This window comes from Grammomys surdaster, unplaced genomic scaffold, assembly GCF_004785775.1.
Source record: "Grammomys surdaster isolate TR1022 unplaced genomic scaffold, NIH_TR_1.0 258, whole genome shotgun sequence".
Classification (NCBI taxonomy): Eukaryota; Metazoa; Chordata; class Mammalia; order Rodentia; family Muridae; genus Grammomys; species Grammomys surdaster.
In genome coordinates this window covers 2,428,501-2,439,163 of record NW_021604699.1, presented here as the reverse complement: position 1 = coordinate 2,439,163, position 10,663 = coordinate 2,428,501, and the positions used below count along the sequence as shown (strand labels likewise).

General features: G+C 40.4%; 1 protein-coding gene across 2 annotated transcripts in view; it reads left to right on the top strand.

Annotated features, from left to right (window-relative positions):
- Nucleotides 1-2,160: 2,160 nt before the first annotated feature.
- Nucleotides 2,161-10,663, top strand: part of LOC114627774 (type-1A angiotensin II receptor) — a 44,918-nt gene continuing 36,415 nt past the window's right edge. The window contains exon 1 of one of the 2 annotated variants that reach the window (XM_028775682.1): nucleotides 2,161-2,379. The gene's annotated coding sequence lies outside the window, so the exon portion shown is untranslated. The remainder of the gene's footprint in view (nucleotides 2,380-10,663) is intronic. The other variant, XM_028775683.1, reaches the window with a different exon arrangement.

The following is a 10,663-nucleotide window of genomic DNA, read 5'->3' as shown; positions in this document are numbered from 1 at the left end:
GCTCTGGGTTTTTTTTTTGAGTTATTTATATATTTTCAAAATTAATCCTATAATTTATATATTATGTTATATGCTAATATATGTTATATCATTGCATATGACAAATGTCATGTCATATATCATATATTTTATGTGTTATATGTTACATGTCACATGTTAAATATTATATATAATTTATATGTATATCATATATTATATATAATTAAATAATTTATATATTTTGGAAAGTAATGTATAACTGGAAAAGATTCTCTCCTACTCTATGGGCTTCCACCTCACTCACTTGGCTGTTTCTGTTTCTCTCCCTGTGCAGAAGACTCATGCACAGGTCTCATTTGTCAGTTGTTGGCCTTAATTCTGGAGGGAACAGAATTCAGGAAGCCCATTCCTGAACTTGTTCTCCTGTAGGGTACTGCTTCTGTTCTCTTCCAGCAGAGTCATTGTTCTAGGTTTCATGCTAGAAGACCGTCTACACTTTTAAAAACTGAGTTTATACCTTTACAAAGATTCAACTAACATGTCTGTGACTTTTCACAACATCAGAATTTATTGGATACCAATAAACTCACAAGGAATATTGACTTTGTAAGAATCAATTTGCTAAGTAGTATCTAATTCCTTGATAAGCTGACCAGGCAAATACAGAAACACAGACTCTTTTTATTCCAATCTTACCTATGAACATTAATTTTCAGATTATGCACTATACATCACACACATACTACACACACACACACACACACACGTAGTTTACAGATTGGCTATATAGGATTGAAGAGTATCTAACAGGCTCAGGGAATTGTAAAGACACTTGAGAAGCAGACAGAGTGGCTCAAGGGTCAGAAAGGGTCTCTATGGTAATATGATAACCCGATGCTGGCAGTCTGCTGCTAAGAGTCAAGGTTTGAGCTGAGCCATGGGCAGAGGCTTTAGATGGCAAGTGCAGGACTCAGCCCAGCAGACAGTTCCATGGCAGGTAGAGACAGACAAGTTGGCAGATGGATCACTTCAAATAGAACAGCCACATCACAGCAGGGACTGAGCTAAGTTGAAGCCCCTGGGAGGGTTGGGCATTCTCTGATGCACACAGCATGGTAACATAAGGGCTTCTTACCACTGAAGCCTTATGGCTTCTCCTGTTCGTGGGGCTCAGGTAAGAGATCTATACCCTTTTCCAGTCTTGCGAGTCCAGTGTGCTGGCATTCCTGGTTTCCCTGGTTTGATATTAACATCTGCATATGCAGCTATAGCCTCAATTTACTTTGATTTTGTTGTTGTTGTTGTTAGGTAGGGAGGCCCTTTCTGCTTTAAGGAATAAGTTGTTAATCTGTCTGTGCCTTGTGACTGGTGCCAGGCAGATGGTGTTGATATGCCCATCACAGATGTGCAGAGTTCTACTGCTTTTCACTCTAAATGGAGCCAATGCTGCTTGTAAAATACAGTCTCTGCAGTTTGAAAGCCATTGGTCTGCACAGTGTGGAGTAACTTAGAGCAGGGCACATCCTGATCTCAATATCCCCCCATCCCCGGATTTGAATTGCTAGCACTTCATTGTTGATTTACGTCTCCATTCATAGACGCTGTTAGTCTGAAGTGGGCTTGTACTGTGTTGACTGAGTTTGGTATCAGAGTAATTCTGGCCTCGTGATGCACTGTGAAATGTATTTCCCTTTTTCTTTTCTTCTTTCTTTCTTTTGAAATTTAGAATTGAGTTCATCTTGTTCTCAAATATTTTGTGCTATTTTGTTTGGCAGTCTGTTTTTATTTTTAAATAAATGCAGCTCGAGCCACGTGTAAACTAGGAGGAACTGATAATCTTTTATTTTACATCTTTGAAATTAATCCATGCCATCTGTAATCCACAACACAGGCGTCAAATTTTTAAGTCAGCCACAGCAAAGACAAGGGAGTTCCCTAATTCATCCTTAAAAGTTTTCCAAGATTTTTTTTTCTTTCTAAGTGGAGCGTTTATCTTGGTGTCAGTTCATGTGGCCTTTCGCCCACCTCCCTCCATCTTCAACACTTCAGGCTGGGATGAGGGATTCAGGACCAGCTGAGTGTGGATCTGGAAGGCGACACCAAGTGACTGGCAGCCAGGAAGGCTCAGTCAGAAACTGGAGAGGAAGAGGGTTGGACAGAGGGTCTCGGGGCGGGGCGCGGGAGGAGTGCAAAGCTGAGCCTCAGGGTTGGAACCTGCGGAGCAGCGACGCCCCCTAGGCTATAAATATGGAAGTGCCTCACTGCTGATCACCAGGCTGTTGGGAGGGACTGGATGATGCTGTCTGGCTGGAGAGGACTCGGGGCTTGAGTCCTGCTCCACGGGTCGCTGGGGTGGCCGGTACCAGCGCTGCGACTCTCCTAGCTCTGCTGCTCTCCCGGGTGAGTCCCAGCCCAGGCGTCCCGCTAGCGTGGTGATCAGGGGCGGGAGGGGTCGGTTCCTTGTCACCACATCTGAATCCAGAGTACTGGGCACGAAGGACCCGGGGGACCCAGGGGAGCGAGCTCATTCCCGGCCAGTGAATTGAGCCTGGAGCGGGCTGCCCTTCTCCGGATCAGGTGGGAGGAAAGTGCGCTCGTTTGCAGCGTGGTCCAAAGAAGTCATAATGTTTTGATCAAACTCTTTCGAGTACAGGCTAGAAATCTACAGAAATGGGAGGAAAGCAAGCCAGTTTTCCTCCGTGTTTTTAAATAACTGTTGTATTTTAGCTGTGACCTGAATTTAACCGTGGCCTGTATGACCGCGGGGCCAACCATTTGAAGTTGTGCTCTTTTTTTTTTTTTATATATATATAGCTTAAGTTAAGATTGTTCCCAGCCTCACCTCTTTGTTTCCTGATGACCCCCGCACTACCTTGTCTCCTTTCTCTCCCTGCTGGTTCTACTAGTGGGTCATAGGATCACAGTCAGTAGGTGGGCCAAACTCTATCACCACAGGTATTCCCAGTCACTCTTTGATTCCTCAGTCAGAAGTGGGGAGAAGCTGGTGGCTGTCCCTCAGCAGGCCGACTTGGCCTGTAGTCCCCACAGGATTTCAGTGGTTCCGTTTCAGCATTGAACGGAGCGCAGGGCTCTCCACTCTTCTCCCTCATTTCCCATTCCCCAGAAACGTTTAGCCCATTGTTTCCGCAACTTCTCAGACTGCTGTGGTCTTGAGAAAATTTAAGCCAATCCTACCCAAGGCTTCACCTGTCCCCTTGTCCAGCATAGGAGAATAGGCTATGGGTGTCCTTGTTTGTCCATGTTCTTCTTAAGCGTAAAGACCCAGCATCAACTCCAGGGAGACTTCTTGTTTTCTTTTTGTTTGTTTTTCAAGGAAAGTTTGGGCACTCTGTGTGCCCTGAGGTCTCATTTGGAAGTTGGCAACATTAATTTCCTGTGTCATTCCTGGAGGAGAGAGAGAGAGAGAGAGAGAGAGAGAGAGAGAGAGAGAGAGAGAGATCCAGCCTCACAGCGTGCTCTCTTCAGTCAGTAATTGTTTCCCTTCTCAAGGTACTTCATTCCTAAAATGATTTCCTGATAGTTACCACACCACGGAGTCCCTGGATTTATTGCCCCTAGCAAAAGCCTTAACTCTCTTTACAAATATAAGAACCCCAAGAAGCTTGTTTTAGTGTTCCATCTCCTTGGTTAAAAGCACAAACAAACAAACTCTACCTGTCGTGTTTGCCTGTCTCCCATGGCACTTTGAAGCCATTGTAGCCCCACTTAGTCACTTCTCTATCCACAGGATCGATTTCCTGCTAACATCCAGGAAACCTCCATGTTCTTACCCTGAATTAGCTGCATGATATTAAGAGTGTTGTTATTTGTCTGACAATTCCAAGTCTCTGGTCACTGCCTAGAAGGTCTCTTACAGTCATTTAAAACAGTCACTTCTTGGTTATTGCTGACAAAATAAAAGTCTCAATTGGTTGCCTTATTATCCAATGATAAGAGTCTTCGAAACTATTATCATTTCTGGTCAAACGTTTCTTAGTGAGAATTCCACGGGTCCATCCTCAAGTCACAGGTGACGATTCTTATAATTTATAATATATAATGCTTATGGTTTAGGGAGGAGCCTTAAGTTGCAAGGTGTTAAAATTTACTGAATTTTCTGAGCCCTTTTTCTCTTCCTGGATATTTGTTTTTAGTTTGCTCATGTTTTTGTTGTTGATATTGGTTTATTTTTCCCCTTCACAAGGTTTTGATTTTTAGTTCTGCGCTTCCTTGACACTCACTGAACATCTGTCTAACTAACTAACTAACTAACTAACTAACTAACTCAGCATACACCACCTAAGAATAGAATGGGTTTTCTCTCACTTGAAAGCCTGTCATCTGGAAGCTTACAAAATATTTGCCCATCACAGTGTCTGAGGCAGGCTTACTGAACTTCAGTCCATCTTGTCTTACTCTGGTCAGTGTAAGAAGGACACATCATGGATTTCTTTGCTTTTTTCATTTACTTTGTCTCCTGTCTAGTTTGGGGGAAGAATTGTCCCCATTACTTTAAAGCATATTTTTGCTGCCTTTGACTGCCGCTACTTATGACTGTGTGGATCCTGTGTTACTAATTAACAGTAACAACTAATTTTGCTTGTGCCAAGAAAAAAAAGTTTAATGTTATACTTATTCCAATGCAGAGTAAGTACTTCGCCACCAAGGACTTTGAAGCATAGTTTGAAGCACAGATGTGTGGCTTCTCTGCTCTCACAATGCCCTTCCAAAGCAGATAATTGAGAGCTGCTATATTTTGCTTTCAAATCTGTTCTAGGACCAGAGATGGAATTCCTGTCCCATTTGCACGTTTTGGCTTCTCAGCTCAGGCTGTTGTTCTTGGGCCTTTTATCTATCCCTGTACACTTTCCCTGAATTTTAGGTTCTAAAAAGCAACTATTTAATGACCTACTGTTACTTTTAACCAGTATTACCTAAGTGGCAGAAGGCAATATTCAAATGATTTGGCAAGTGACTACTACTAAACCACTAAAAACTCTAAAATATAGAGTTCCCCTTCCAGACAAGGAATCCAAAGTGGTATAGATTTGCCAGAACATTCATTAGGGTTATACTTTAACATCAAATCTGACAAATGGGAATACAAAACAAAGTCTATATTTAGAACATTCATAGAAATGACAAATGGACATTGCTGTATTACCATGAAATATTTGCTGATTCTTAATTCTCTTCATAGCAGATATTCAGAAAAGAAAAATTCCTTTGCATATGAAAAATGAAATAGTGTTTCAATTTTTTTTTATAACAAAGAGTTTGCCATGTGGTTTGAAGGCTGTAGGATTGGTTTTTTCTACTTTATTTTTATAGGTCGACTTAGAAGCACTTACTTTAATTTTTTTTTTCTGGCTTCTCAATAGGTGCTTCCTCTCAAGGTCTTAAGTAGGAGCAAGTGTCTAGAGCCTGCTAGCTGCTGTTATTACTCCCACACCCAAGAACATTTTCAAGCATTTTGAAGCTCTTAGATTCTGTTGCATTTATAATATTTAAAAGTTTGGGAAACAGATGAGCAACGAGACCTCACTGCTTCTATGACAGCGTGTCTTTCCTAACTCTGGATGTGTTCCAGACTTTAAATCACATGATTGATGATCCTTTAGTTTAGATCAATGGATTTCTTACTCATTTTGTATACATAGAAGACACCTTGATCTTCATCAAGAGATAAAAGTCTTACTTTAGGTCAATGAATTTAACTCTGTGTTTCAGTTAACTGCAGGGCAAGAGTATTGAAAACACATGCATGCGGCTATGTGCTGGCTTATAAAGAGACTCTCCGCTTGCTAATTAACTCTCCGAGTTGCTTAGCTGTTCACTCGTTTTCTGTGAATCAAAGATCATACTCTGCTTTAAGAAATGAAGACTTGTCTGTGAAATGGGTGTCAGCAGCAGCAGGTTCTTGCAAAGGCAATTATATGGAACAGAGTGACACTCAGCCCTTGAGGACACGTCCAAGCATAAAACGGTCTTTGCCCTGCAGAGTTGTTGGTTAGGCTATGTGCTATGCACTAGTGTTCAGTGGATAGATACATGTCTTGTGTGGCTGAATTGTTTGGTTCTCCTATAATGGCAGTTTCTTCTGTTCCTTCTGAGAACTCCCTTAATATTATGGACCATGTCCGTGCACCCTCATAGCTTCTTACAAAGCACTGAGCAAATTCCTCATGCCAGAGGAAAAGTGTAACAGTAGAACTACCTATCCATGTGTTTCATCCCATCCCATACACACACACACACACACACACACATACACACACACACACGTCTTAAAGTCGATTTCACTGGGGCATAGACATTAATGCTATTTTCAATCTAAAGAAATATTGCCTAGGAAAAAAGTAAAAATGAAAAGATTAATCAAAGACAATGAAAGGCTGAAGGCTCAAATCAGTGGTTTTTAATGTGTGGAGGCAAGTCAGGTGTCTGTTTTCTGTTCTGGCTTTCCACATTTCAAATGAGAAGCAACTACTTAGTCACCTCAGGTACCATTGTAGTTCACAGCCCAGCCTCCTGGGAATCATCTGAGAATTTATGGAAATGTAGAATCTCAGATTCGTTGGATAAGAATCTGCATTTTCACAGGGCTCCTGGGTGATTCGAGCATGTTAAAGACAGAAAAATGCTGTGGTACTCATGCCTCACCTAAAATGATGACCTTAGATGCTATTCTCATGGCCTTTGTATAAAACAGTGTTTTAGAATTGGGCAGTGGTGATGCATGCAGGCAGAGACAGAGCCAGGTGAGTCTCTGAGTTCTACAAATCCAGTTCCAGAACAGCCAGGGCAATACAGAGAACTCCCCCTCTCCTCAAAATAATATAGCATTTTAATAAACCTAAAATTTATTCATCATATATCACATGCTACATAGTGTTCAGTCTGTAAGTATCCTTTATTTAACCTTCATAAATCTTTAGGATATGATCTCTACTCTATCTTCATGTTATCAGTTGGAATACTAAGAAACAATGGAGATAAAGAGATGACCCAAATACTGGTAACTGAGATTTAAGATTTATACACGATAATCCACAGCCCAAGCAAAGTCATGTTCTTTGCTACATTGTCCGCCCTACACTAGGCAACCTACTTTTTGATGAAAGCTAATGGTTTAAGAATTTATTTAAAGTTATAATTTGAAATCTCTAAAGGAAGAACATTAAGAAAGATGATGTTTTAGTCATAACATTTGACTTGAAGAACACTAATAAGAAATCTAGAAACTTCAGCTATCAGTTGGAGGAACTACTAACACTGTGTCAGTATGCCATTTGATGTGCATGGGAGCAGAGGAGCACGGGGAGCACTGGTGTCTCAACCAAGCTTTCTAAACATGTAGCTGGACACAGTGCAGTCTATAGTCGAAACTGCTTGGGAAACTGAGGCAGGAGACCCCCTTGAATTAGGAGTTCAAGAGCAACCTGAAAGATAAACAATGATGGTTTATAAAAGATTAAAAAAAAAGGCGATGGGCTTTAAAATTGGGGGGGGGCAGGGTGTTGGGCCGGGAGTGTAATTTGGTTGGTAGTGTCTTTGTGTAGCATGTATGCGTGTTTCTTCCCTAGGACAGCATGAACTGGTTTGCGTGTAGATGCCAATTCAAATTATGTCCTACTCTCAGCTTTCAGAACAGGCTCTTACTTGCCTAATGCCTGGTTTATAAACACTGTAGTAGGTTCTAGGTATAAAGTGGTCAGGCTCGGGGATGTCATTTAAGCCAGTGAATCTTCAAATGTTTTGGTTCCTGAAGGATTCCTCCTGATGTATGCAGATTTCTGGCAGTTGTTAGACAGACCTAGCCAAATACCTTTGGTTTTGACAGAGCATAGTCGATGTTGGCTAAAAGACCGAGCCGAGCCTCGATTCTCTGGAAATGTGTCTCAGAATCATGTCCCCCACCCCCATCAAGACAGTTGTCACAGTTTTCTCGGTGATGAATTTTACCTGCTGCTGGGATCTACCTGCAGACAGCTTTAATAATACAGAAGCTAGCACTTATGGGAAAGCTTGGGGCAAAATTCAACTCAGATGCCAGCCTTGCAGTGGGAGAGGAGAGGAAACAGTACACAAAACACGTGAAACGCTTGTCAGTGCTAACAAGCAACAATGTATCAGCTTTACAAAGCCAGGCTTGCCATGAGACAACTTCCTTTTTTTTTCGTCTTCCAAACATATTAAAACATCTCATTGTACCTCTTCCAATGAATGTCATATGCTTACAATTTGATCATCGAAATTTTCTCTACTCTTTGACCCACATTTTTCATGGTTTTCAACTCGATTCCATTCATGATTCTAACTCCATGTGTAATTCTTCTTAAATGAGAATGTTTCAATAAGCTGGGTTTAATAACTGTCTTTCCTCATGGGGCTGCAAACCCTTTCGGCTCCTTCAGTCTTCTCTCTCACTTCTCCGTTGAGGAGAGCAACAATAGCAACCAACCAGAGCTCCCAGGGCCTAAACCACCAGCCTGGGAGCACACAGGGAGGGACCCATGGCTCCAGCTGTATATGTAGGGGAGAATGACAGTGTCAGACATAGATGGGTGAGGAAGTCCTTGGTCCAGTGAAGGCTGGATGCCCCAGTGTGGGGGAAATTGTGGGTGGGGAGGTGAGAGTGAGAGGGTGGTTGGGGACATATCCTCATAGAAGCAGGAGGAGGGGGGTGGGATAGGGGGTTACATCTGAAATATAAATAAAATATCCAATAAAAAAAGAGAAAAAACATAACTCTCTTTCCATTCAGATGATGTCATACATTATACCATGAATAAAACACACTATACCATGACACTTCCCAGCCATTCACTGCACACAGCTTGCTGCTGTCACTATCTCTGCGTCGGAAGAGAATGTGAAGTCTTTCCTACATATTGATGTCTTAAATACTTTCTGAAACTTGACCAGCTGAGAGAAGAGGTTTGCTAACAGGACCAAGCTGCTACAATTTTAAGCAATATGATAAAGAAGTATAAAGTCATAGTATATGTATTTTATATTTTAATAACATTTAATAACAATGTATTTATAAGCAGTATATAAAACATAAATTACAAGCACTGTCCTGTGTGCACAGGCTTTGTAGATTCTTGTCAAAAATACTATTAAAGTCAGACTTAGGTTCTTAGTATTCTAATGAAAGTATTTGGGTTTTGTTATCACTGACTTGTAAGAAAAATCATTTTTATTTTTATTAATGCCCAGAAACTCATAAAGCAGAACAACAGCAACAGTGAAAAGCTGAGGGAAAATGTATAACACGTCTAAAAAGCTTTAGGTTAATTAATTCAAGATGCTTTCTGAGTATGCATTCGAAATTTTCTTTAGTTTCTATCAGTTTAGTACTTCCACTGTGTGTTTGCTTTAGACTGTTCGTCAATGTCCTCATAATCCACTCTGCATTTCTTTCCTCAGCCTGCCACTGTTAACAACATGCTGAAGAACGGTACTGTAACACTGATGATTCCCGAATTCTCTTTCTAAAGCGTAGTCTTAGAGAGAGCCTGCAGCTCTTACAACATCCTAGCATTTTAAATGAAAATCTTCTTATGAAAACATCTTTTGATAATGAAGACAATGCCAAAACCCTGCTGTTATGATACAATAACCAAGATGATCTTCATATTGGTTTTTCTGTGTCACCGCTAGGTAGTCCTTCTCAGTAACTCTGCAGCTTAAAATTACCTTTTCAGAATCTTCTGAATTCATAGCAGATGCTGCTGCTGAACTTAGAATCTAAAAAAAAAAAAAAGACTAGATAATAAAGCAGCACAGTAAATAAATCCCAGAGATAAACTGCAACCTGGTGAAAGCCGTTTGCCGCACATTACATGTAAAACATTGGCTTCTATAAATAGCATGCACTCTTTAATATGACAAACTAGGAATTGCCCAAATGAAAAAAGCAAGCAAAGGTAATTGCTAAGTAAAATGTGAGTAGAAAAACTCCCAAAAAGCACTGGAAACTCAGTTTCATCCCCAGGTACAGAAGTGCCAATCCAAGCAACACATAAAGAAGAAATTTGCAAAAACCTAGACTTTATTGTAAATTTTATGCATATCCATCACAACACTAATAAGCATGCAAACAGTTTAGTTCACCAATTCTATTTTGGACTTGATGATTGCTATTGATGATGTTTGTGTAAGTATAAAAATACTTACGCATACATGTGAGCGTCAAAACATTTTATTGTAGCTGTAAAGGAAGCTGAAAAAAAGAGAAAGAGATTTAAGGCCCCCAGAGCATGCTGGCTAATAAATGATCAACAAATAATGCTGTTTTAAGTGTGCTGACAGAAGACGTTCTGTATAACTATAATGCTAAATAAAATTAACAGATTAACGGCAGCAACGAGCAGAGACGTAACATCTTCATAGAGAGAACATAAACCTACCCAGTGCGTGTGTATGTTCTCAGAGTGCTGGGGGAGTAAACAAGTAGCTCTGGGATGTAAATCCAGAGACAAAATTAGAGAAGGATGTTCATATTATTAAGGAGAAGCATTTATATAACACACAGACTTACTTATACACAAAAGAAAAACAGAAAAAAAGCTTTTTATATAGGAGATTTCAAAAGACAGTATAGTAACGCTTGTATAAATCTCATAATAAAAACAGAATATTTAGCAAAGTTTCGCCACAGATTCCTAAGTAAAAA